This window comes from Ovis canadensis, chromosome 13 (assembly GCF_042477335.2).
Source record: "Ovis canadensis isolate MfBH-ARS-UI-01 breed Bighorn chromosome 13, ARS-UI_OviCan_v2, whole genome shotgun sequence".
NCBI lineage: Eukaryota > Metazoa > Chordata > Mammalia > Artiodactyla > Bovidae > Ovis > Ovis canadensis.
This window is the reverse complement of record NC_091257.1, coordinates 3,963,400-3,989,478: the sequence shown is the minus strand read 5'-3', so window position 1 is coordinate 3,989,478 and position 26,079 is coordinate 3,963,400.

The following is a 26,079-nucleotide window of genomic DNA, read 5'->3' as shown; positions in this document are numbered from 1 at the left end:
TCCAGTGGTTAGATGTGATTGGCCTCGAGAAGCCTCAGCGGAAATGGGCCTCATCTCGCCTGGAGGGCAAAACCTCCTGGATTTTCTCGAGTTGCGGCAGGTGCTCTCGACTTACGACGGGGACCTCAGGGACCCGCTCTGGTGGCCTCAGGAAAGGCCAGTCCCCATGCGATTTCCACGGGGGCCTCTCGGGATTCCTCTCCCGTCGATGCCGTGGCCTAAGACCTTGTGTGGAGTCGGGGCCGGAACCTGAGGATTCCTCTCCAGTGCTGACATGGATATTGGGGTACTTCTGGAGTCTCCCCAGGGGAGTCAGTCCTCGTCTCGAATGCGGGCATGCACTTGCGCTTTCCTCAAGAGCGGTAGCAGCAGTTTCACGCAGTCCGCCGCGTGGATCAAAGGATCTATGGTTTTCCCTCGAGTCTTTCCCACGAGGCTTTCCCACAGGGCTGTCCCACGTGCACACGTGGTGGGAGTCGATCCTCGGCTTGAACGTCAAGGCAGTGCTGGGAAAACAGGTTCCTCTGGAATGGACTGACACATCTGGGGGACTCTTGGAATGGTGGCACGACCCTGGAGTTCCTCTCGCCTTTCCTGTGGAGAGCGCCTCCTCCTGAGATGCGACGGGAACGCCGGGAATTCTTTCCCTACGAAACAGGGAAAGGATCCCTCATCTCGAGCTAGGAGGCGGAAACGGGGCTCCCCTGGATGTGTGCGGGACCCACGTGCTTCCTCTCGAGTGGAGACGGGTATGTCGGGGAACTTCTTGAGTTGCAGCAAGGGTGTGAAGGACCCTTTGGAAGTTCCAGTGGTTAGACGTGATTAGCCTCGAGAAGCCTCAGCGGAAATGGGCCTCATCTCGCCTGGAGGGCAAAACCTCCTGGATTTTCTCAAGTTGCGGCAGGTGCTCTCGACTTACGACGGGGACCTCAGGGACCCGCTCTGGTGGCCTCAGGAAAGGCCAGTGCCCATGCGAGTTCCTCGTGTGCCTCTCGGGATTCCTCTCCCGTCGATGCCGGGGCCTAAGACCTTGTGTGGAGTCGGGGCCGGAACCTGAGGATTCCTCTCCAGTGCTGACATGGATCTTGGGGTACTTCTGGAGTCTCCCCAGGGGAGTCAGTCCTCGTCTCGAATGCGGGCATGCACTTGCGCTTTCCTCCAGAGCGGTAGCAGCAGTGTCACGCAGTCCGCCGCGTGGATCAAAGGATCTATGGATTTCCCTCGAGTCTTTCCCACGAGGCTTTCCCACGAGGCTTTCCCACAGGGCTGTCCCACGTGCACACGTGGTGGGAGTCGATCCTCGGCTTGAACGTCAAGGCAGTGCAGGGAAAACAGTTTCCTCTGGAATGGACTGACACATCTGGGGGACTCTTGGAATGGTGGCATGACCCTGGAGTTCCTCTCGCCTTTCCTGTGGAGAGCGCCTCCTCTTGAGATGCGACGGGAACGCCGGGAATTCTTTCCCTACGAAACAGGGAAAGGATCCCTCATCTCGAGCTAGGAGGCGGAAACGGGGCTCCCCTGGATGTGTGCGGGACCCCACGTGCTTCCTCTCGAGTGTAGACGGGTATGTCGGGGAACTTCTTGAGTTGCAGCAAGGGTGTGAAGGACCCATTGGAAGGTCCAGTGGTTAGATGTGATTGGCCTCGAGAAGCCTCAGGGGAAATGGGCCTCATCTCGCCTGGAGGGCAAAACCTCCTGGATTTTCTCGAGTTGCGGCAGGTGCTCTCGACTTACGACGGGGACCTCAGGGACCCGCTCTGGTGGCCTCAGGAAAGGCCAGTCCCCATGCGATTTCCTAGGGGGCCTCTCGGGATTCCTCTCCCGTCGATGCCGTGGCCTAAGACCTTGTGTGGATCGGGGCCGGAACCTGAGGATTCCTCTCCAGTGCTGACATTGATCTTGGGGTACTTCTGGAGTCTCCCCAGGGGAGTCAGTCCTCGTCTCGAATGCGGGCATGCACTTGCGCTTTCCTCCAGAGCGGTAGCAGCAGTGTCACGCAGTCCGCCGCGTGGATCAAAGGATCTATGGTTTTCCCTCGAGTCTTTCCCACGAGGCTTTCCCACAGGGCTGTCCCACGTGCACACGTGGTGGGAGTCGATCCTCGGCTTGAACGTCAAGGCAGTGCAGGGAAAACAGGTTCCTCTGGAATGGACTGACACATCTGGGGGACTCTTGGAATGGTGGCACGACCCTGGAGTTCCTCTCGCCTTTCCTGTGGAGAGCGCCTCCTCTTGAGATGCGACGGGAACGCCGGGAATTCTTTCCCTACGAAACAGGGAAAGGATCCCTCATCTCGAGCTAGGAGGCGGAAACGGGGCTCCCCTGGATGTGTGCGGGACCCCACGTGCTTCCTCTCGAGTGGAGACGGGTATGTCGGGGAACTTCTTGAGTTGCAGCAAGGGTGTGAAGGACCCTTTGGAAGTTCCAGTGGTTAGACGTGATTGGCCTCGATAAGCCTCAGCGGAAATGGGCCTCATCTCGCCTGGAGGGCAAAACCTCCTGGATTTTCTCGAGTTGCGGCAGGTGCTCTCGACTTACGACGGGGACCTCAGGGACCCGCTCTGGTGGCCTCAAGAAAGGCCAGTCCCCATGCGAGTTCCTCGGGGGCCTCTCGGGATTCCTCTCCCGTCGATGCCGGGCCCGAAGACCTTGTGTGGAGTCGGGGCCGGAACCTGAGGATTCCTCTCCAGTGCTGACATGGATCTTGGGGTACTTCTGGAGTCTCCCCAGGGGAGTCAGTCCTCGTCTCGAATGCGGGCATGCACTTGCGCTTTCCTCCAGAGCGGTAGCAGCAGTGTCACGCAGTCCGCCGCGTGGATCAAAGGATCTATGGTTTTCCCTCGAGTCTTTCCCACGAGGCTTTCCCACGAGGCTTTCCCACAGGGCTGTCCCACGTGCACACGTGGTGGGAGTCGATCCTCGGCTTGAACGTCAAGGCAGTGCAGGGAAAACAGGTTCCTCTGGAATGGACTGACACATCTGGGGGACTCTTGGAATGGTGGCACGACCTTGGAGTTCCTCTCGCCTTTCCTGTGGAGAGTGCCTCCTCCTGAGATGCGACGGGAACGCCGGGAATTCTTTCCCTACGAAACAGGGAAAGGATCCCTCATCTCGAGCTAGGAGGCGGAAACGGGGCTCCCCTGGATGTGTTCGGGACACCACGTGCTTCCTCTCGAGTGCAGACGGGTATGTCGGGGAATTTCTTGAGTTGCAGCAAGGGTGTGAAGGACCCATTCGAAGGTCCATTGGTTAGATGTGATTGGCCTCGAGAAGCCTCAGGGGAAATGGGCCTCATCTCGCCTGGAGGGCAAAACCTCCTGGATTTTCTCGAGTTGCGACAGGTGCTCTCGACTTACGACGGGGACCTCAGGGACCCGCTCTGGTGGCCTCAGGAAAGGCCAGTCCCCATGCGATTTCCTCGGGGGCCTCTCTGGAATCCTCTCCCGTCGATGCCGTGGCCTAAGACCTTGTGTGGAGTCGGGGCCGGAACCTGAGGATTCCTCTCCAGTGCTGACATGGATCTTGGGGTACTTCTGGAGTCTCCCCAGGGGAGTCAGTCCTCGTCTCGAATGCGGGCATGCACTTGCGCTTTCCTCCAGAGCGGTAGCAGCAGTGTCACGCAGTCCGCCGCGTGGATCAAAGGATCTATGGTTTTCCCTCTAGTCTTTCCCACGAGGCTTTCCCACAGGGCTGTCCCACGTGCACACGTGGTGGGAGTCGATCCTCGGCTTGAACGTCAAGGCAGTGCAGGGAAAACAGGTTCCTCTGGAATGGACTGACACATCTGGGGGACTCTTGGAATGGTGGCACGACCCTGGAGTTCCTCTCGCCTTTCCTGTGGAGAGCGCCTCCTCTTGAGATGCGACGGGAACGCCGGGAATTCTTTCCCTACGAAACAGGGAAAGGATCCCTCATCTCGAGCTAGGAGGCGGAAACGGGGCTCCCCTGGATGTGTGCGGGACCGCACGTGCTTCCTCTCGAGTGGAGACGGGTATGTCGGGGAACTTCTTGAGTTGCAGCAATGGTGTGAAGGACCCTTTGGAAGTTCCAGTGGTTAGATGTGATTGGCCTCGAGAAGCCTCAGCGGAAATGGGCCTCATCTCGCCTGGAGGGCAAAACCTCCTGGATTTTCTCGTTTGCGGCAGGTGCTCTCGACTTACGACGGGGACCTCAGGGAACCGCTCTGGTGGCCTCAGGAAAGGCCAGTCGCCGTGCGAGTTCCTCGGGGGCGTCTCGGGATTACACTCCCGTCGATGCCGGGGCCTAAGACCTTGTGTGGAGTCGGGGCCGGAACCTGAGGATTCCTCTCCAGTGCTGACATGGATCTTGGGGTACTTCTGGAATCTCCCCAGGGGAGTCAGTCCTCGTCTCGAATGCGGGCATGCACTTGCGCTTTCCTCCAGACCGGTAGCAGCAGTGTCACGCAGTCCGCCGCGCGGATCAAAGGATCTATGGTTTTCCCTCGAGTCTTTCCCACGAGGCTTTCCCACGAGGCTTTCCCACAGGGCTGTCCCACGTGCACACGTTGTGGGACTCGATCCTCGGCTTGAACGTCAAGGCAGTGCAGGGAAAACAGGTTCCTCTGGAATGGACTGACACATCTGGGGGACTCTTGGAATGGTGGCACGACCCTGGAGTTCCTCTCGCCTTTCCTGTGGAGAGCGCCTCTTCTTGAGATGCGACGGGAACGCCGGGAATTCTTTCCCTACGAAACAGGGAAAGGATCCCTCATCTCGAGCTAGGAGGCGGAAACGGGGCTCCCCTGGATGTGTGCGGGACCCCACGTGCTTCCTTTCGAGTGGAGACGGGTATGTCGGGGAACTTCTTGAGTTGCATCAAGGGTGCGAAGGACCCTTTGGAAGTTCCAGTGGTTAGATGTGATTGGCCTCGAGAAGCCTCAACGGAAATGGGCCTCATCTCGCCTGGAGGGCAAAACCTCCTGGATTTTCTCGAGTTGCGGCAGGTGCTCTCGACTTACGACGGGGACCTCAGGGACACGCTCTGGTGGCCTCAGGAAAGGCCAGTCCCCATGCGATTTCCTCGGGGGCCTCTCGGCATTCCTCTCCCGTCGATGCCGGGGCCTAAGACCTTGTGTGGAGTCGGGGCCGGAACCTGAGGATTCCTCTCCAGTGCTGACATGGATCTTGGGGTACTTCTGGAGTCTCCCCAGGGGAGTCAGTCCTCGTCTCGAATGCGGGCATGCACTTGCGCTTTCCTCCAGAGCGGTAGCAGCAGTGTCACGCAGTCCGCCGCGTGGATCAAAGGATCTATGGTTTTCCCTCGAGTCTTTCCCACGAGGCTTTCCCACGAGGCTTTCCCACAGGGCTGTCCCACGTGCACACGTGGTGGGAGTCGATCCTCGGCTTGAACGTCAAGGCAGTGCAGGGAAAACAGGTTCCTCTGGAATGGACTGACACATCTGCGGGACTCTTGGAATGGTGGCACGACCCTGGAGTTCCTCTCGCCTTTCCTGTGGAGAGCGCCTCCTCTTGAGATGCGACGGGAACGCCGGGAATTCTTTCCCTACGAAACAGGGAAAGGATCCCTGTTCTCGAGCTCGGAGGCGGAAACGGGGCTCCCCTGGATGTGTGCGGGACCGCACGTGCTTCATCTCGAGTGGAGACTGGTATGTCGGGGAACTTCTTGAGTTGCAGCAATGGTGTGAAGGACCCTTTGGAAGTTCCAGTGGTTAGATGTGATTGGCCTCGAGAAGCCTCAGCGGAAATGGGCCTCATCTCGCCTGGAGGGCAAAACCTCCTGGATTTTCTCGAGTTGCGGCAGGTGCTCTCGACTTACGACGGGGACCTCAGGGAACCGCTCTGGTGGCCTCAGGAAAGGCCAGTCGCCGTGCGAGTTCCTCGGGGGCGTCTCGGGATTAAACTCCCGTCGATGCCGGGGCCTAAGACCTTGTGTGGAGTCGGGGCCGGAACATGAGGATTCCTCTCCAGTGCTGACATGGATCTTGGGGTACTTCTGGAATCTCCCCAGGGGAGTCAGTCCTCGTCTCGAATGCGGGCATGCACTTGCGCTTTCCTCCAGACCGGTAGCAGCAGTGTCACGCAGTCCGCCGCGTGGATCAAAGGATCCATGGTTTTCCCTCGAGTCTTTCCCACGAGGCTTTCCCACGAGGCTTTCCCACAGGGCTGTCCCACGTGCACACGTTGTGGGACTCGATCCTCGGCTTGAACGTCAAGGCAGTGCAGGGAAAACAGGTTCCTCTGGAATGGACTGACACATCTGGGGGACTCTTGGAATGGTGGCACGACCCTGGAGTTCCTCTCGCCTTTCCTGTGGAGAGTGCCTCCTCCTGAGATGCGACGGGAATGCCGGGAATTCTTTCCCTACGAAACAGGGAATGGATCCCTCATCTCGAGCTAGGAGGCGGAACCGGGGCTCCCCTGGATGTGTGCGGGACACCACGTGCTTCCTCTCGAGTGGAGACGGGTATGTCGGGGAACTTCTTGAGTTGCAGCAAGGATGTGAAGGACCCTTTGGAAGTTCCAGTGGTTAGATGTGATTGGCCTCGAGAAGCCTCAGCGGAAATGGGCCTCATCTCGCCTGGAGGGCAAAACCTCCTGGATTTTCTCGAGTTGCGGCAGGTGCTCTCGACTTACGACGGGGACCTCAGGGACCCGCTCTGGTGGCCTCAGGAAAGGCCAGTCCCCATGCGAGTTCCTCGGGGGCCTCTCGGGATTCCTCTCCCGTCGATGCCGGGGCCTAAGACCTTGTGTGGAGTCGGGGCCGGAACCTGAGGATTCCTCTCCAGTGCTGACATGGATCTTGGGGTACTTCTGGAGTCTCCCCAGGGGAGTCAGTCCTCGTCTCGAATGCGGGCATGCACTTGCGCTTTCCTCCAGAGCGTTAGCAGCTGTGTCACGCAGTCCGCCGCGTGGATCAAAGGATGTATGGTTTTCCCTCGAGTCTTTCCCACGAGGCTTTCCCACGAGGCTTTCCCACAGGGCTGTCCCACGTGCACACGTGGTGGGAGTCGATCCTCGGCTTGAACGTCAAGGCAGTGCAGGGAAAACAGGTTCCTCTGGAATGGACTGACACATCTGCGGGACTCTTGGAATGGTGGCACGACCCTGGAGTTCCTCTCGCCTTTCCTGTGGAGAGCGCCTCCTCTTGAGATGCGACGGGAACGCCGGGAATTCTTTCCCTACGAAACAGGGAAAGGATCCCTGTTCTCGAGCTCGGAGGCGGAAACGGGGCTCCCCTGGATGTGTGCGGGACCGCACGTGCTTCATCTCGAGTGGAGACTGGTATGTCGGGGAACTTCTTGAGTTGCAGCAATGGTGTGAAGGACCCTTTGGAAGTTCCAGTGGTTAGATGTGATTGGCCTCGAGAAGCCTCAGCGGAAATGGGCCTCATCTCGCCTGGAGGGCAAAACCTCCTGGATTTTCTCGAGTTGCGGCAGGTGCTCTCGACTTACGACGGGGACCTCAGGGACCCGCTCTGGTGGCCTCAGGAAAGGCCAGTCCCCATGCGAGTTCCTCGTGGGCCTCTCGGGATTCCTCTCCCGTCGATGCCGGGGCCTAAGACCTTGTGTGGAGTCGGGGCCGGAACCTGAGGATTCCTCTCCAGTGCTGACATGGATCTTGGGGTACTTCTGGAGTCTCCCCAGGGGAGTCAGTCCTCGTCTCGAATGCGGGCATGCACTTGCGCTTTCCTCCAGAGCGGTAGCAGCAGTGTCACGCAGTCCGCCGCGTGGATCAAAGGATCTATGGTTTTCCCTCGAGTCTTTCCCACGAGGCTTTCCCACGAGGCTTTCCCACGAGGCTTTCCCACAGGGCTGTCCCACGTGCACACGTGGTGGGAGTCGATCCTCGGCTTGAACGTCAAGGCAGTGCAGGGAAAACAGGTTCCTCTGGAATGGACTGACACATCTGGGGGACTCTTGGAATGGTGGCACGACCCTGGAGTTCCTCTCGCCTTTCCTGTGGAGAGCGCCTCCTCTTGAGATGCGACGGGAACGCCGGGAATTCTTTCCCTACGAAACAGGGAAAGGATCCCTCATCTCGAGCTAGGAGGCGGAAACGGGGCTCCCCTGGATGTGTGCGGGACCCCACGTGCTTCCTTTCGAGTGGAGACGGGTATGTCGGGGAACTTCTTGAGTTGCAGCAATGGTGTGAAGGACCCTTTGGAAGTTCCAGTGGTTAGATGTGATTGGCCTCGAGAAGCCTCAACGGAAATGGGCCTCATCTCGCCTGGAGGGCAAAACCTCCTGGATTTTCTCGAGTTGCGGCAGGTGCTCTCGACTTACGACGGGGACCTCAGGGACACGCTCTGGTGGCCTCAGGAAAGGCCAGTCCCCATGCGATTTCCTCGGGGGCCTCTCGGGATTCCTCTCCCGTCGATGCCGGGGCCTAAGACCTTGTGTGGAGTCGGGGCCGGAACCTGAGGATTCCTCTCCAGTGCTGACATGGATCTTGGGGTACTTCTGGAGTCTCCCCAGGGGAGTCAGTCCTCGTCTCGAATGCGGGCATGCACTTGCGCTTTCCTCCAGAGCGGTAGCAGCAGTGTGACGCAGTCCGCCGCGTGGATCAAAGGATCTATGGTTTTCCCTCGAGTCTTTCCCACGAGGCTTTCCCACGAGGCTTTCCCACAGGGCTGTCCCACGTGCACACGTGGTGGGAGTCGATCCTCGGCTTGAACGTCAAGGCAGTGCAGGGAAAACAGGTTCCTCTGGAATGGACTGACACATCTGGGGGACTCTTGGAATGGTGGCACGACCCTGGAGTTCCTCTCGCCTTTCCTGTGGAGAGCGCCTCCTCTTGAGATGCGACGGGAACGACGGGAATTCTTTCCCTACGAAACAGGAAAAGGATCCCTCATCTCGAGCTAGGAGGCGGAAACGGGGCTCCCCTGGATGTGTGCGGGACCCCACGTCCTTCCTCTCGAGTGGAGACGGGTATGTCGGGGAACTTCTTGAGTTGCAGCAATGGTGTGAAGGACCCTTTGGAAGTTCCAGTGGTTAGATGTGATTGGCCTCGAGAAGCCTCAGCGGAAATGGGCCTCATCTCGCCTGGAGGGCAAAACCTCCTGGATTTTCTCGTTTGCGGCAGGTGCTCTCGACCTACGACGGGGACCTCAGGGAACCGCTCTGGTGGCCTCAGGAAAGGCCAGTCGCCGTGCGAGTTCCTCGGGGGCGTCTCGGGATTACACTCCCGTCGATGCCGGGGCCTAAGACCTTGTGTGGAGTCGGGGCCGGAACCTGAGGATTCCTCTCCAGTGCTGACATGGATCTTGGGGTACTTCTGGAGTCTCCCCAGGGGAGTCAGTCCTCGTCTCGAATGCGGGCATGCACTTGCGCTTTCCTCCAGAGCGGTAGCAGCAGTGTCACGCAGTCCGCCGCGTGGATCAAAGGATCTATGGTTTTCCCTCGAGTCTTTCCCACGAGGCTTTCCCACGAGGCTTTCCCACGAGGCTTTCCCACAGGGCTGTCCCACGTGCACACGTGGTGGGAGTCGATCCTCGGCTTGAACGTAAAGGCAGTGCAGGGAAAACAGGTTCCTCTGGAATGGACTGACACATCTGGGGGACTCTTGGAATGGTGGCACGACCCTGGAGTTCCTCTCGCCTTTCCTGTGGAGAGCGCCTCTTCTTGAGATGCGACGGGAACGCCGGGAATTCTTTCCCTACGAAACAGGGAAAGGATCCCTCATCTCGAGCTAGGAGGCGGAAACGGGGCTCCCCTGGATGTGTGCGGGACCCCACGTGCTTCCTTTCGAGTGGAGACGGGTATGTCGGGGAACTTGTTGAGTTGCAGCAATGGTGTGAAGGACCCTTTGGAAGTTCCAGTGGTTAGATGTGATTGGCCTCGAGAAGCCTCAACGGAAATGGGCCTCATCTCGCCTGGAGGGCAAAACCTCCTGGATTTTCTCGAGTTGCGGCAGGTGCTCTCGACTTACGACGGGGACCTCAGGGACACGCTCTGGTGGCCTCAGGAAAGGCCAGTCCCCATGCGATTTCCTCGGGGGCCTCTCGGCATTCCTCTCCCGTCGATGCCGGGGCCTAAGACCTTGTGTGGAGTCGGGGCCGGAACCTGAGGATTCCTCTCCAGTGCTGACATGGATCTTGGGGTACTTCTGGAGTCTCCCCAGGGGAGTCAGTCCTCGTCTCGAATGCGGGCATGCACTTGCGCTTTCCTCCAGACCGGTAGCAGCAGTGTCACGCAGTCCGCCGCGTGGATCAAAGGATCCATGGTTTTCCCTCGAGTCTTTCCCACGAGGCTTTCCCACGAGGCTTTCCCACAGGGCTGTCCCACGTGCACACGTGGTGGGAGTCGATCCTCGGCTTGAACGTCAAGGCAGTGCAGGGAAAACAGGTTCCTCTGGAATGGACTGACACATCTGCGGGACTCTTGGAATGGTGGCACGACCCTGGAGTTCCTCTCGCCTTTCCTGTGGAGAGCGCCTCCTCTTGAGATGCGACGGGAACGCCGGGAATTCTTTCCCTACGAAACAGGGAAAGGATCCCTGTTCTCGAGCTCGGAGGCGGAAACGGGGCTCCCCTGGATGTGTGCGGGACCGCACGTGCTTCATCTCGAGTGGAGACTGGTATGTCGGGGAACTTCTTGAGTTGCAGCAATGGTGTGAAGGACCCTTTGGAAGTTCCAGTGGTTAGATGTGATTGGCCTCGAGAAGCCTCAGCGGAAATGGGCCTCATCTCGCCTGGAGGGCAAAACCTCCTGGATTTTCTCGAGTTGCGGCAGGTGCTCTCGACTTACGACGGGGACCTCAGGGAACCGCTCTGGTGGCCTCAGGAAAGGCCAGTCGCCGTGCGAGTTCCTCGGGGGCGTCTCGGGATTAAACTCCCGTCGATGCCGGGGCCTAAGACCTTGTGTGGAGTCGGGGCCGGAACATGAGGATTCCTCTCCAGTGCTGACATGGATCTTGGGGTACTTCTGGAATCTCCCCAGGGGAGTCAGTCCTCGTCTCGAATGCGGGCATGCACTTGCGCTTTCCTCCAGACCGGTAGCAGCAGTGTCACGCAGTCCGCCGCGTGGATCAAAGGATCCATGGTTTTCCCTCGAGTCTTTCCCACGAGGCTTTCCCACGAGGCTTTCCCACAGGGCTGTCCCACGTGCACACGTTGTGGGACTCGATCCTCGGCTTGAACGTCAAGGCAGTGCAGGGAAAACAGGTTCCTCTGGAATGGACTGACACATCTGGGGGACTCTTGGAATGGTGGCACGACCCTGGAGTTCCTCTCGCCTTTCCTGTGGAGAGTGCCTCCTCCTGAGATGCGACGGGAATGCCGGGAATTCTTTCCCTACGAAACAGGGAATGGATCCCTCATCTCGAGCTAGGAGGCGGAACCGGGGCTCCCCTGGATGTGTGCGGGACACCACGTGCTTCCTCTCGAGTGGAGACGGGTATGTCGGGGAACTTCTTGAGTTGCAGCAAGGATGTGAAGGACCCTTTGGAAGTTCCAGTGGTTAGATGTGATTGGCCTCGAGAAGCCTCAGCGGAAATGGGCCTCATCTCGCCTGGAGGGCAAAACCTCCTGGATTTTCTCGAGTTGCGGCAGGTGCTCTCGACTTACGACGGGGACCTCAGGGACCCGCTCTGGTGGCCTCAGGAAAGGCCAGTCCCCATGCGAGTTCCTCGGGGGCCTCTCGGGATTCCTCTCCCGTCGATGCCGGGGCCTAAGACCTTGTGTGGAGTCGGGGCCGGAACCTGAGGATTCCTCTCCAGTGCTGACATGGATCTTGGGGTACTTCTGGAGTCTCCCCAGGGGAGTCAGTCCTCGTCTCGAATGCGGGCATGCACTTGCGCTTTCCTCCAGAGCGGTAGCAGCAGTGTCACGCAGTCCGCCGCGTGGATCAAAGGATCTATGGTTTTCCCTCGAGTCTTTCCCACGAGGCTTTCCCACGAGGCTTTCCCACGAGGCTTTCCCACAGGGCTGTCCCACGTGCACACGTGGTGGGAGTCGATCCTCGGCTTGAACGTCAAGGCAGTGCAGGGAAAACAGGTTCCTCTGGAATGGACTGACACATCTGGGGGACTCTTGGAATGGTGGCACGACCCTGGAGTTCCTCTCGCCTTTCCTGTGGAGAGCGCCTCCTCTTGAGATGCGACGGGAACGCCGGGAATTCTTTCCCTACGAAACAGGGAAAGGATCCCTCATCTCGAGCTAGGAGGCGGAAACGGGGCTCCCCTGGATGTGTGCGGGACCCCACGTGCTTCCTTTCGAGTGGAGACGGGTATGTCGGGGAACTTCTTGAGTTGCAGCAATGGTGTGAAGGACCCTTTGGAAGTTCCAGTGGTTAGATGTGATTGGCCTCGAGAAGCCTCAACGGAAATGGGCCTCATCTCGCCTGGAGGGCAAAACCTCCTGGATTTTCTCGAGTTGCGGCAGGTGCTCTCGACTTACGACGGGGACCTCAGGGACACGCTCTGGTGGCCTCAGGATAGGCCAGTCCCCATGCGATTTCCTCGGGGGCCTCTCGGGATTCCTCTCCCGTCGATGCCGGGGCCTAAGACCTTGTGTGGAGTCGGGGCCGGAACCTGAGGATTCCTCTCCAGTGCTGACATGGATCTTGGGGTACTTCTGGAGTCTCCCCAGGGGAGTCAGTCCTCGTCTCGAATGCGGGCATGCACTTGCGCTTTCCTCCAGAGCGGTAGCAGCAGTGTGACGCAGTCCGCCGCGTGGATCAAAGGATCTATGGTTTTCCCTCGAGTCTTTCCCACGAGGCTTTCCCACGAGGCTTTCCCACAGGGCTGTCCCACGTGCACACGTGGTGGGAGTCGATCCTCGGCTTGAACGTCAAGGCAGTGCAGGGAAAACAGGTTCCTCTGGAATGGACTGACACATCTGGGGGACTCTTGGAATGGTGGCACGACCCTGGAGTTCCTCTCGCCTTTCCTGTGGAGAGCGCCTCCTCTTGAGATGCGACGGGAACGACGGGAATTCTTTCCCTACGAAACAGGAAAAGGATCCCTCATCTCGAGCTAGGAGGCGGAAACGGGGCTCCCCTGGATGTGTGCGGGACCCCACGTCCTTCCTCTCGAGTGGAGACGGGTATGTCGGGGAACTTCTTGAGTTGCAGCAATGGTGTGAAGGACCCTTTGGAAGTTCCAGTGGTTAGATGTGATTGGCCTCGAGAAGCCTCAGCGGAAATGGGCCTCATCTCGCCTGGAGGGCAAAACCTCCTGGATTTTCTCGAGTTGCGGCAGGTGCTCTCGACTTACGATGGGGACCTCAGGGACCCGCTCTGGTGGCCTGAGGAAAGGCCAGTCCCCATGCGATTTCCTCGGGGGCCTCTCGGGATTCCTTCCCGTCGATGCCGGGGCCTAAGACCTTGTGTGGAGTCGGGGCCGGAACCTGAGGATTCCTCTCCAGTGCTGACATGGATCTTGGGGTACTTCTGGAGTCTCCCCAGGGGAGTCAGTCCTCGTCTCGATTGGGGGCATGCACTTGCGCTTTCCTCCAGAGCGGTAGCAGCAGTGTCACGCAGTCCGCCGCGTGGATCAAAGGATCTATGGTTTTCCCTCGAGTCTTTCCCACGAGGCTTTCCCACAGGGCTGTCCCACGTGCACACGTGGTGGGAGTCGATCCTCGGCTTGAACGTCAAGGCAGTGCAGGGAAAACAGGTTCCTCTGGAATGGACTGACACATCTGGGGGACTCTTGGAATGGTGGCACGACCCTGGAGTTCCTCTCGCCTTTCCTGTGGAGAGCGCCTCCTCTTGAGATGCGACGGGAACGCCGGGAATTCTTTCCCTACGAAACAGGGAAAGGATCCCTCATCTCGAGCTAGGAGGCGGAAACGGGGCTCCCCTGGATGTGTGCGGGACCCCACGTGCTTTCTCTCGAGTCGAGATGGGTATGTCGGGGAACTTCTTGAGTTGCAGCAATGGTGTGAAGGACCCTTTGGAAGTTCCAGTGGTTAGATGTGATTGGCCTCGAGAAGCCTCAGCGGAAATGGGCCTCATCTCGCCTGGAGGGCAAAACCTCCTGGATTTTCTCGAGTTGCGGCAGGTGCTCTCGACTTACAACGGGGACGTCAGGGAACCGCTCTGGTGGCCTCAGGAAAGGCCAGTCCCCATGCGAGTTCCTCGGGGGCCTCTCGGGATTCCTCTCCCGTCGATGCCGGGGCCTAAGACCTTGTGTTGAGTCGGGGCCGGAACCTGAGGATTCCTCTCCAGTGATGACATGGATCTTGGGGTACTTCTGGAGTCTCCCCAGGGGAGTCAGTCCTCGTCTCGAATGCGGGCATGCACTTGCGCTTTCCTCCAGAGCGGTAGCAGCAGTGTCACTCAGTCCGCCGCGTGGATCAAAGGATGTATGGTTTTCCCTCGAGTCTTTCCCACGAGGCTTTCCCACGAGGCTTTCCCACAGGGCTGTCCCACGTGCACACGTTGTGGGAGTCGATCCTCGGCTTGAACGTCAAGGCAGTGCAGGGAAAACAGGTTCCTCTGGAATGGACTGACACATCTGGGGGACTCTTGGAATGGTGGCATGACCCTGGAGTTCCTCTCGCCTTTCCTGTGGAGAGCGCCTCCTCTTGAGATGCGACGGGAACTCCGGGAATTCTCTCCCTACGAAACAGGGAAAGGATCCCTCATCTCGAACTAGGAGGCGGAAACGGGGCTCCCCTGGATGTGTGCGGGACACCACGTGCTTCCTCTCGAGTGGAGACGGGTATGTCGGGGAACTTCTTGAGTTGCAGCAAGGGTGTGAAGGACCCTTTGGAAGTTCCAGTGGTTAGATGTGATTGGCCTCGAGAAGCCTCAGCGGAAATGGGCCTCATCTCGCCTGGAGGGCAAAACCTCCTGGATTTTCTCGAGTTGCGGCAGGTGCTCTCGACTTACGACGGGGGCATCAGGGACCCGCTCTGGTGGCCTCAGGAAAGGCCAGTCCCCATGCGAGTTCCTCGGGGGCCTCTCGGGATTCCTCTCCCGTCGATGCCGGGGCCTAAGACCTTGTGTGGAGTCGGGGCCGGAACCTGAGGATTCCTCTCCAGTGCTGACATGGATCTTGGGGTACTTCTGGAGTCTCCCCAGGGGAGTCAGTCCTCGTCTCGAATGCGGGCATGCACTTGCGCTTTCCTCCAGAGCGGTTGCAGCAGTGTCACGCAGTCCGCCGCGTGGATCAAAGGATGTATGGTTTTCCCTGGAGTCTTTCCCACGAGGCTTTCCCACGAGGCTTTCCCACAGGGCTGTCCCACGTGCACACGTGGTGGGAGTCGATCCTCGGCTTGAACGTCAAGGCAGTGCAGGGAAAACAGGTTCCTCTGGAATGGACTGACACATCTGGGGGACTCTTGGAATGGTGGCACGACCCTGGAGTTCCTCTCGCCTTTCCTGTGGAGAGCGCCTCCTCTTGAGATGCGACGGGAACGACGGGAATTCTTTCCCTACGAAACAGGGAAAGGATCCCTCATCTCGAGCTAGGAGGCGGAAACGGGGCTCCCCTGGATGTGTGCGGGACCCCACGTGCATCCTCTCAAGTGGAGACGGGTATGTCGGGGAACTTCTTGAGTTGCAGCAAGGGTGTGAAGGACCCTTTGGAAGTTCCAGTGGTTAGATGTGATTGGCCTCGAGAAGCCTCAGCGGAAATGGGCCTCATCTCGCCTGGAGGGCAAAACCTCCTGGATTTTCTCGAGTTGCGGCAGGTGCTCTCGACTTACGACGGGGACCTCAGGGACCCGCTCTGGTGGCCTCAGGAAAAGCCAGTCCCCATGCGAGTTCATCGGGGGCGTCTCGGGTTTCCTCTCCCGTCGATGCCGGGGCCTTAGACCTTGTGTGGAGTCGGGGCCGGAACCTGAGGATTCCTCTCCAGTGCTGACATGGATCTTGGGGTACTTCTGGAGTCTCCCCAGGGGAGTCAGTCCTCGTCTCGAATGCGGGCATGCATTGCGCTTTCCTCCAGAGCGGTAGCAGCAGTGTCACGCAGTCCGCCGCGCGGATCAAAGGATCTATGGTTTTCCCTCGAGTCTTTCCCACGAGGCTTTCCCACGAGGCTTTCCCACAGGGCTGTCCCACGTGCACACGTGGTGGGAGTAGATCCTCGGCTTGAACGTCAAGGCAGTGCAGGGAAAACACGTTCCTCTGGAATGGACTGACACATCTGGGGGACTCTTGGAATGGTGGCACGACCCTGGAGTTCCTCTCGCCTTTCCTGTGGAGAGCGCCTCCTCTTGAGATGCGACGGGAACGCCGGGAATTCTTTCCCTACGAAACAGGGAAAGGATCCCTCATCTCGAGCTATTAGGCGGAAACGGGGCTCCCCTGGATGTGTGCGGGACACCACGTGCTTCCTCTCGAGTGGAGACGGGTATGTCGGGGAACTTCCTGAGTTGCAGCAAGGGTGTGAAGGACCCTTTGGAAGTTCCAGTGGTTAGATGTGATTTGCCTCGAGAAGCCTCAGCGGAAATGGGCCTCATCTAGCCTGGAGGGCAAAACCTCCTGGATTTTCTCGAGTTGCGGCAGGTGCTCTCGACTTACGACGGGGACCTCAGGGACCCGCTCTGGTGGCCTCAGGAAAGGCCATTCCCCATGCGAGTTCCTCGGGGGCCTCTCGGGATTCCTCTCCAGTCGATGCCGGGGCCTAAGACCTTGTGTGGAGTCGGGGCCGGAACCTGAGGATTCCTCTCCAGTGCTGACATGGATCTTGGGGTATTCTGGAGTCTCCCCAGGGGAGTCAGTCCTCGTCTCGAATGCGGGCATGCACTTGCGCTTTCCTCCAGAGCGGTAGCAGCAGTGTCACGCAGTCCGCCGCGCGGATCAAAGGATCTATGGTTTTCCCTCGAGTCTTTCCCACGAGGCTTTCCCACGAGGCTTTCCCACAGGGCTGTCCCACGTGCACACGTGGTGGGAGTCGATCCTCGGCTTGAACGTCAAGGCAGTGCAGGGAAAACAGGTTCCTCTGGAATGGACTGACACATCTGGGGGACTCTTGGAATGGTGGCACGACCCTGGAGTTCCTCTCGTCTTTCCTGTGGAGAGCGCCTCCTCTTGAGATGCGACGGGAACGCCGGGAATTCTTTCCCTACGAAACAGGGAAAGGATCCCTCATCTCGAGCTAGGAGGCGGAAACGGGGCTCCCCTGGATGTGTGCGGGACCCCACGTGCTTCCTCTCGAGTGGAGACGGGTATGTCGGGGAACTTCTTGAGTTGCATCAAGGGTGTGAAGGACCCTTTGGAAGTTCCAGTGGTTAGATGTGATTGGCCTCGAGAAGCCTCAGCGGAAATGGGCCTCATCTCGCCTGGAGGGCAAAACCTCCTGGATTTTCTCGAGTTGCGGCAGGTGCTCTCGACTTACGACGGGGACCTCAGGGACCCGCTCTGGTGGCCTCAGGAAAGGCCAGTCCCCATGCGAGTTCCTCGGGGGCCTCTCGGGATTCCTCTCCCGTCGATGCCGGGGCCTAAGACCTTGTGTGGAGTCGGGGCCGGAACCTGAGGATTCCTCTCCAGTGCTGACATGGATCTTGGGGTACTTCTGGAGTCTCCCCAGGGGAGTCAGTCCTCGTCTCGAATGTGGGCATGCACTTGCGCTTTCCTCCAGAGCGGTAGCAGCAGTGTCACGCAGTCCGCCGCGTGGATCAAAGGATGTATGGTTTTCCCTGGAGTCTTTCCCACGAGGCTTTCCCACGAGGCTTTCCCACAGGGCTGTCCCACGTGCACACGTGGTGGGAGTCGATCCTCGGCTTGAACGTCAAGGCAGTGCAGGGAAAACAGGTTCCTCTGGAATGGACTGACACATCTGGGGGACTCTTGGAATGGTGGCACGACCCTGGAGTTCCTCTCGCCTTTCCTGTGGAGAGCGCCTCCTCTTGAGATGCGACGGGAACGCCGGGAATTCTTTCCCTACGAAACAGGGAAAGGATCCCTCATCTCGAGCTAGGAGGCGGAAACGGGGCTCCCCTGGATGTGTGCGGGACACCACGTGCTTCCTCTCGAGTGGAGACGGGTATGTCGGGGAACTTCTTGAGTTGCAGCAAGGGTGTGAAGGACCCTTTGGAAGTTCCAGTGGTTAGATGTGATTGGCCTCGAGAAGCCTCAGCGGAAATGGGCCTCATCTCGCCTGGAGGGCAAAACCTCCTGGATTTTCTCGAGTTGCGGCAGGTGCTCTTGACTTACGACGGGGACCTCAGGGACCCGCTCTGGTGGCCTCAGGAAAGGCCAGTCCCCATGCGAGTTCCTCGGGGGCCTCTCGGGATTCCTCTCCAGTCGATGCCGGGGCCTAAGACCTTGTGTGGAGTCGGGGCCGGAACCTGAGGATTCCTCTCCAGTGCTGACATGGATCTTGGGGTACTTCTGGAGTCTCCCCAGGGGAGTCAGTCCTCGTCTCGAATGCGGGCATGCACTTGCGCTTTCCTCCAGAGCGGTAGCAGCAGTGTCACGCAGTCCGCCGCGCGGATCAAAGGATCTATGGTTTTCCCTCGAGTCTTTCCCACGAGGCTTTCCCACGAGGCTTTCCCACAGGGCTGTCCCACGTGCACACGTGGTGGGAGTCGATCCTCGGCTTGAACGTCAAGGCAGTGCAGGGAAAACAGGTTCCTCTGGAATGGACTGACACATCTGGGGGACTCTTGGAATGGTGGCACGACCCTGGAGTTCCTCTCGCCTTTCCTGTGGAGAGCGCCTCCTCTTGAGATGCGACGGGAACCCCGGGAATTCTTTCCCTACGAAACAGGGAAAGGATCCCTCATCTCGAGCTAGGAGGCGGAAACGGGGCTCCCCTGGATGTGTGCGGGACCCCACGTGCTTCCTCTCGAGTGGAGACGGGTATGTCGGGGAACTTCTTGAGTTGCATCAAGGGTGTGAAGGACCCTTTGGAAGTTCCAGTGGTTAGATGTGATTGGCCTCGAGAAGCCTCAGCGGAAATGGGCCTCATCTCGCCTGGAGGGCAAAACCTCCTGGATTTTCTCGAGTTGCGGCAGGTGCTCTCGACTTACGACGGGGACCTCAGGGACCCGCTCTGGTGGCCTCAGGAAAGGCCATTCCCCATGCGAGTTCCTCGGGGGCCTCTCGGGATTCCTCTCCCGTCGATGCCGGGGCCTAAGACCTTGTGTGGAGTCGGGGCCGGAACCTGAGGATTCCTCTCCAGTGCTGACATGGATCTTGGGGTACTTCTGGAGTCTCCTCAGGGGAGTCAGTCCTCGTCTCGAATGCGGGCATGCACTTGCGCTTTCCTCCAGAGCGGTAGCAGCAGTGTCACGCAGTCCGCCGCGCGGATCAAAGGATCTATGGTTTTCCCTCGAGTCTTTCCCACGAGGCTTTCCCACGAGGCTTTCCCACAGGGCTGTCCCACGTGCACACGTGGTGGGAGTCGATCCTCGGCTTGAACGTCAAGGCAGTGCAGGGAAAACAGGTTCCTCTGGAATGGACTGACACATCTGGGGGACTCTTGGAATGGTGGCACGACCCTGGAGTTCCTCTCGCCTTTCCTGTGGAGAGCGCCTCCTCTTGAGATGCGACGGGAACGCCGGGAATTCTTTCCCTACGAAACAGGGAAAGGATCCCTCATCTCGAGCTAGGAGGCGGAAACGGGGCTCCCCTGGATGTGTGCGGGACCCCACGTGCTTCCTCTCGAGTGGAGACGGGTATGTCGGGGAACTTCTTGAGTTGCATCAAGGGTGTGAAGGACCCTTTGGAAGTTCCAGTGGTTAGATGTGATTGGCCTCGAGAAACCTCAGCGGAAATGGGCCTCATCTCGCCTGGAGGGCAAAACCTCCTGGATTTTCTCGAGTTGCGGCAGGTGCTCTCGACTTACGACGGGGACTTCAGGGACCCGCTCTGGTGGCCTCAGGAAAGGCCAGTCCCCATGCGAGTTCCTCGGGGGCCTCTCGGGATTCCTCTCCCGTCGATGCCGGGGCCTAAGACCTTGTGTGGAGTCGGGGCCGGAACCTGAGGATTCCTCTCCAGTGCTGACATGGATCTTGGGGTACTTCTGGAGTCTCCCCAGGGGAGTCAGTCCTCGTCTCGAATGCGGGCATGCACTTGCGCTTTCCTCCAGAGCGGTAGCAGCAGTGTCACGCAGTCCGCCGCGCGGATCAAAGGATCTATGGTTTTCCCTCGAGTCTTTCCCACGAGTCTTTCCCACGAGGCTTTCCCACAGGGCTGTCCCACGTGCACACGTGGTGGGAGTCGATCCTCGGCTTGAACGTCAAGGCAGTGCAGGGAAAACAGGTTCCTCTGGAATGGACTGACACATCTGGGGGACTCTTGGAATGGTGGCACGACCCTGGAGTTCCTCTCGCCTTTCCTGTGGAGAGCGCCTCCTCTTGAGATGCGACGGGAACGCCGGGAATTCTTTCCCTACGAAACAGGGAAAGGATCCCTCATCTCGAGCTAGGAGGCGTAAACGGGGCTCCCCTGGATGTGTGCGGGACCCCACGTGCTTCCTCTCGAGTGGAGACGGGTATGTCGGGGAACTTCTTGAGTTGCATCAAGGGTGTGAAGGACCCTTTGGAAGTTCCAGTGGTTAGATGTGATTGGCCTCGAGAAGCCTCAGCGGAAATGGGCCTCATCTCGCCTGGAGGGCAAAACCTCCTGGATTTTCTCGAGTTGCGGCAGGTGCTCTCGACTTACGACGGGGACCTCAGGGACCCGCTCTGGTGGCCTCAGGAAAGGCCAGTCCCCATGCGAGTTCCTCGGGGGCCTCTCGGGATTCCTCTCCCGTCGATGCCGGGGCCTAAGACCTTGTGTGGAGTCGGGGCCGGAACCTGAGGATTCCTCTCCAGTGCTGACATGGATCTTGGGGTACTTCTGGAGTCTCCCCAGGGGAGTCAGTCCTCGTCTCGAATGCGGGCATGCACTTGCGCTTTCCTCCAGAGCGGTAGCAGCAGTGTCACGCAGTCCGCCGCGTGGATCAAAGGATCTATGGTTTTCCCTCGAGTCTTTCCCACGAGGCTTTCCCACGAGGCTTTCCCACAGGGCTGTCCCACGTGCACACGTGGTGGGAGTCGATCCTCGGCTTGAACGTCAAGGCAGTGCAGGGAAAACAGGTTCCTCTGGAATGGACTGACACATCTGGGGGACTCTTGGAATGGTGGAACGACCCTGGAGTTCCTCTCGCCTTTCCTGTGGAGAGCGCCTCCTCTTGAGATGCGACGGGAACGCCGGGAATTCTTTCCCTACGAAACAGGGAAAGGATCCCTCATCTCGAGCTAGGAGGCGGAAACGGGGCTCCCCTAGATGTGTGCGGGACACCACGTGCTTCCTCTCGAGTGGAGACGGGTATGTCGGGGAACTTCTTGAGTTGCAGCAAGGGTGTGAAGGACCCTTTGGAACTTCCAGTGGTTAGATGTGATTGGCCTCGAGAAGCCTCAGCGGAAATGGGCCTCATCTCGCCTGGAGGGCAAAACCTCCTGGATTTTCTCGAGTTGTGGCAGGTGCTCTCGACTTACGACGGGGACCTCAGGGACCCGCTCTGGTGGCCTCAGGAAAAGCCAGTCCCCATTCGAGTTCATCGGGGGCGTCTCGGGGTTCCTCTCCCGTCGATGCCGGGGCCTTAGACCTTGTGTGGAGTCGGGGCCGGAACCTGAGGATTCCTCTCCAGTGCTGACATGGATCTTGGGGTACTTCTGGAGTCTCCCCAGGGGAGTCAGTCCTCGTCTCGAATGTGGGCATGCATTGCGCTTTCCTCCAGAGCGGTAGCAGCAGTGTCACGCAGTCCGCCGCGCGGATCAAAGGATCTATGGTTTTCCCTCGAGTCTTTCCCACGAGGCTTTCCCACGAGGCTTTCCCACAGGGCTGTCCCACGTGCACACGTGGTGGGAGTAGATCCTCGGCTTGAACGTCAAGGCAGTGCAGGGAAAACAGGTTCCTCTGGAATGGACTGACACATCTGGGGGACTCTTGGAATGGTGGCACGACCCTGGAGTTCCTCTCGCCTTTCCTATGGAGAGCGCCTCCTCTTGAGATGCGACGGGAACGCCGGGAATTCTTTCCCTACGAAACAGGGAAAGGATCCCTCATCTCGAGCTAGGAGGCGGAAACGGGGCTCCCCTGGATGTGTGCGGGACACCACGTGCTTCCTCTCGAGTGGAGACGGGTATGTCGGGGAACTTCTTGAGTTGCAGCAAGGGTGTGAAGGACCCTTTGGAAGTTCCAGTGGTTAGATGTGATTGGCCTCGAGAAGCCTCAGCGGAAATGGGCCTCATCTCGCCTGGAGGGCAAAACCTCCTGGATTTTCTCGAGTTGCGGCAGGTGCTCTCGACTTACGACGGGGACCTCAGGGACCCGCTCTGGTGGCCTCAGGAAAGGCCATTCCCCATGCGAGTTCCTCGGGGGCCTCTCGGGATTCCTCTCCCGTCGATGCCGGGGCCTAAGACCTTGTGTGGAGTCGGGGCCGGAACCTGAGGATTCCTCTCCAGTGCTGACATGGATCTTGGGGTACTTCTGGAGTCTCCCCAGGGGAGTCAGTCCTCGTCTCGAATGCGGGCATGCACTTGCGCTTTCCTCCAGAGCGGTAGCAGCAGTGTCACGCAGTCCACCGCGCGGATCAAAGGATCTATGGTTTTCCCTCGAGTCTTTCCCACGAGGCTTTCCCACGAGGCTTTCCCACAGGGCTGTCCCACGTGCACACGTGGTGGGAGTCGATCCTCGGCTTGAACGTCAAGGCAGTGCAGGGAAAACAGGTTCCTCTGGAATGGACTGACACATCTGGGGGACTCTTGGAATGGTGGCACGACCCTGGAGTTCCTCTCGCCTTTCCTGTGGAGAGCGCCTCCTCTTGAGATGCGACGGGAACGCCGGGAATTCTTTCCCTACGAAACAGGGAAAGGATCCCTCATCTCGAGCTAGGAGGCGGAAACGGGGCTCCCCTGGATGTGTGCGGGACCCCACGTGCTTCCTCTCGAGTGGAGACGGGTATGTCGGGGAACTTCTTGAGTTGCATCAAGGGTGTGAAGGACCCTTTGGAAGTTCCAGTGGTTAGATGTGATTGGCCTCGAGAAGCCTCAGCGGAAATGGGCCTCATCTCGCCTGGAGGGCAAAACCTCCTGGATTTTCTCGAGTTGCGGCAGGTGCTCTCGACTTACGACGGGGACCTCAGGGACCCGCTCTGGTGGCCTCAGGAAAGGCCAGTCCCCATGCGAGTTCCTCGGGGGCCTCTCGGGATTCCTCTCCCGTCGATGCCGGGGCCTAAGACCTTGTGTGGAGTCGGGGCCGGAACCTGAGGATTCCTCTCCAGTGCTGACATGGATCTTGGGGTACTTCTGGAGTCTCCCCAGGGGAGTCAGTCCTCGTCTCGAATGCGGGCATGCACTTGCGCTTTCCTCCAGAGCGGTAGCAGCAGTGTCACGCAGTCCGCCGCGTGGATCAAAGGATCTATGGTTTTCCCTCGAGTCTTTCCCACGAGGCTTTCCCACGAGGCTTTCCCACAGGGCTGTCCCACGTGCACACGTGGTGGGAGTCGATCCTCGGCTTGAACGTCAAGGCAGTGCAGGGAAAACAGGTTCCTCTGGAATGGACTGACACATCTGGGGGACTCTTGGAATGGTGGCATGACCCTGGAGTTCCTCTCGCCTTTCCTGTGGAGAGCGCCTCCTCTTGAGATGCGACGGGAACGCCGGGAATTCTTTCCCTACGAAACAGGGAAAGGATCCCTCATCTCGAGCTAGGAGGCGGAAACGGGGCTCCCCTGGATGTGTGCGGGACCCCACGTGCTTCCTCTCGAGTGGAGACGGGTATGTCGGGGAACTTCTTGAGTTGCATCAAGGGTGTGAAGGACCCTTTGGAAGTTCCAGTGGTTAGATGTGATTGGCCTCGAGAAGCCTCAGCGGAAATGGGCCTCATCTCGCCTGGAGGGCAAAACCTCCTGGATTTTCTCGAGTTGCGGCAGGTGCTCTCGACTTACAACGGGGACCTCAGGGACCCGCTCTGTTGGCCTCAGGAAAGGCCAGTCCCCATGCGAGTTCCTCGGGGGCCTCTCGGGATTCCTCTCCCGTCGATGCCGGGGCCTAAGACCTTGTGTGGAGTCGGGGCCGGAACCTGAGGATTCCTCTCCAGTGCTGACATGGATCTTGGGGTACTTCTGGAGTCTCCCCAGGGGAGTAAGTCCTCGTCTCGAATGCGGGCATGCACTTGCGCTTTCCTCCAGAGCGGTAGCAGCAGTGTCACGCAGTCCGCCGCGCGGATCAAAGGATCTATGGTTTTCCCTCGAGTCTTTCCCACGAGGCTTTCCCACGAGGCTTTCCCACAGGGCTGTCCCACGTGCACACGTGGTGGGAGTCGATCCTCGGCTTGAACGTCAAGGCAGTGCAGGGAAAACAGGTTCCTCTGGAATGGACTGACACATCTGGGGGACTCTTGGAATGGTGGCACGACCCTGGAGTTCCTCTCGCCTTTCCTGTGGAGAGCGCCTCCTCTTGAGATGCGACGGGAACGCCGGGAATTCTTTCCCTACGAAACAGGGAAAGGATCCCTCATCTCGAGCTAGGAGGCGGAAACGGGGCTCCCCTGGATGTGTGCGGGACCCCACGAGCTTCCTCTCGAGTGGAGACGGGTATGTCGGGGAACTTCTTGAGTTGCAGCAAGGGTGTGAAGGACCGTTTGGAAGGTCCAGTGGTTAGATGTGATTAGCCTCGAGAAGCCTCAGCGGAAATGGGCCTCATCTCGCCTGGAGGGCTAAACCTCCTGGATTTTCTCGAGTTGCGACAGGTGCTCTCGACTTACGACGGGGACCTCAGGGACCCGCTCTGGTGGCCACAGGAAAGGCCAGTCCCCATGCGAGTTCCTCGGGGGCCTCTCGGGATTCCTCTCCCGTCGATGCCGGGGCCTAAGACCTTGTGTGGAGTCGGGGCCGGAACCTGAGGATTCCTCTCCAGTGCTGACATGGATCTTGGGGTACTTCTGGAGTCTTCCCAGGGGAGTCAGTCCTCGTCTCGAATGCGGGCATGCACTTGCGCTTTCCTCCAGAGCGGTAGCAGCAGTGTCACGCAGTCCGAAGCGTGGATCAAAGGATCTATGGTTTTCCCTCGAGTCTTTCCCACGAGGCTTTCCCACGAGGCTTTCCCACAGGGCTGTCCCACGTGCACACGTGGTGGGAGTCGATCCTCGGCTTGAACGTCAAGGCAGTGCAGGGAAAACAGGTTCCTCTGGAATGGACTGACACATCTGGGGGACTGTTGGAATGGTGGCACGACCCTGGAGTTCCTCTCGCCTTTCCTGTGGAGAGCGCCTCCTCTTGAGATGCGACGGGAACGCCGGGAATTCTTTCCCTACGATACAGGGAAAGGATCCCTCATCTCGAGCTAGGAGGCGGAAACGCGGCTCCCCTGGATGTGTGCGGGACCCCACGTGCATCCTCTCGAGTGGAGACGGGTATGTCGGGGAACTTCTTGAGTTGCAGCAAGGGTGTGAAGGACCCTTTGGAAGTTCCAGTGGTTAGATGTGATTGGCCTCGAGAAGCCTCAGCGGAAATGGGCCTCATCTCGCCTGGAGGGCAAAACCTCCTGGATTTTCTCGAGTTGTGGCAGGTGCTCTCGACTTACGACGGGGACCTCAGGGACCCGCTCTGGTGGCCTCAGGAAAAGCCAGTCCCCATGCGAGTTCATCGGGGGCGTCTCGGGTTTCCTCTCCCGTCGATGCCGGGGCCTTAGACCTTGTGTGGAGTCGGGGCCGGAACCTGAGGATTCCTCTCCAGTGCTGACATGGATCTTGGGGTACTTCTGGAGTCTCCCCAGGGGAGTCAGTCCTCGTCTCGAATGCGGGCATGCATTGAGCTTTCCTCCAGAGCGGTAGCAGCAGTGTCACGCAGTCCGCCGCGCGGATCAAAGGATCTATGGTTTTCCCTCGAGTCTTTCCCACGAGGCTTTCCCACGAGGCTTTCCCACAGGGCTGTCCCACGTGCACACGTGGTGGGAGTAGATCCTCGACTTGAACGTCAAGGCAGTGCAGGGAAAACAGGTTCCTCTGGAATGGACTGACACATCTGGGGGACTCTTGGAATGGTGGCACGACCCTGGAGTTCCTCTCGCCTTTCCTCTGGAGAGCGCCTCCTCTTGAGATGCGACGGGAACGCCGGGAATTCTTTCCCTACGAAACAGGGAAAGGATCCCTCATCTCGAGCTAGGAGGCGGAAACGGGGCTCCCCTGGATGTGTGCGGGACACCACGTGC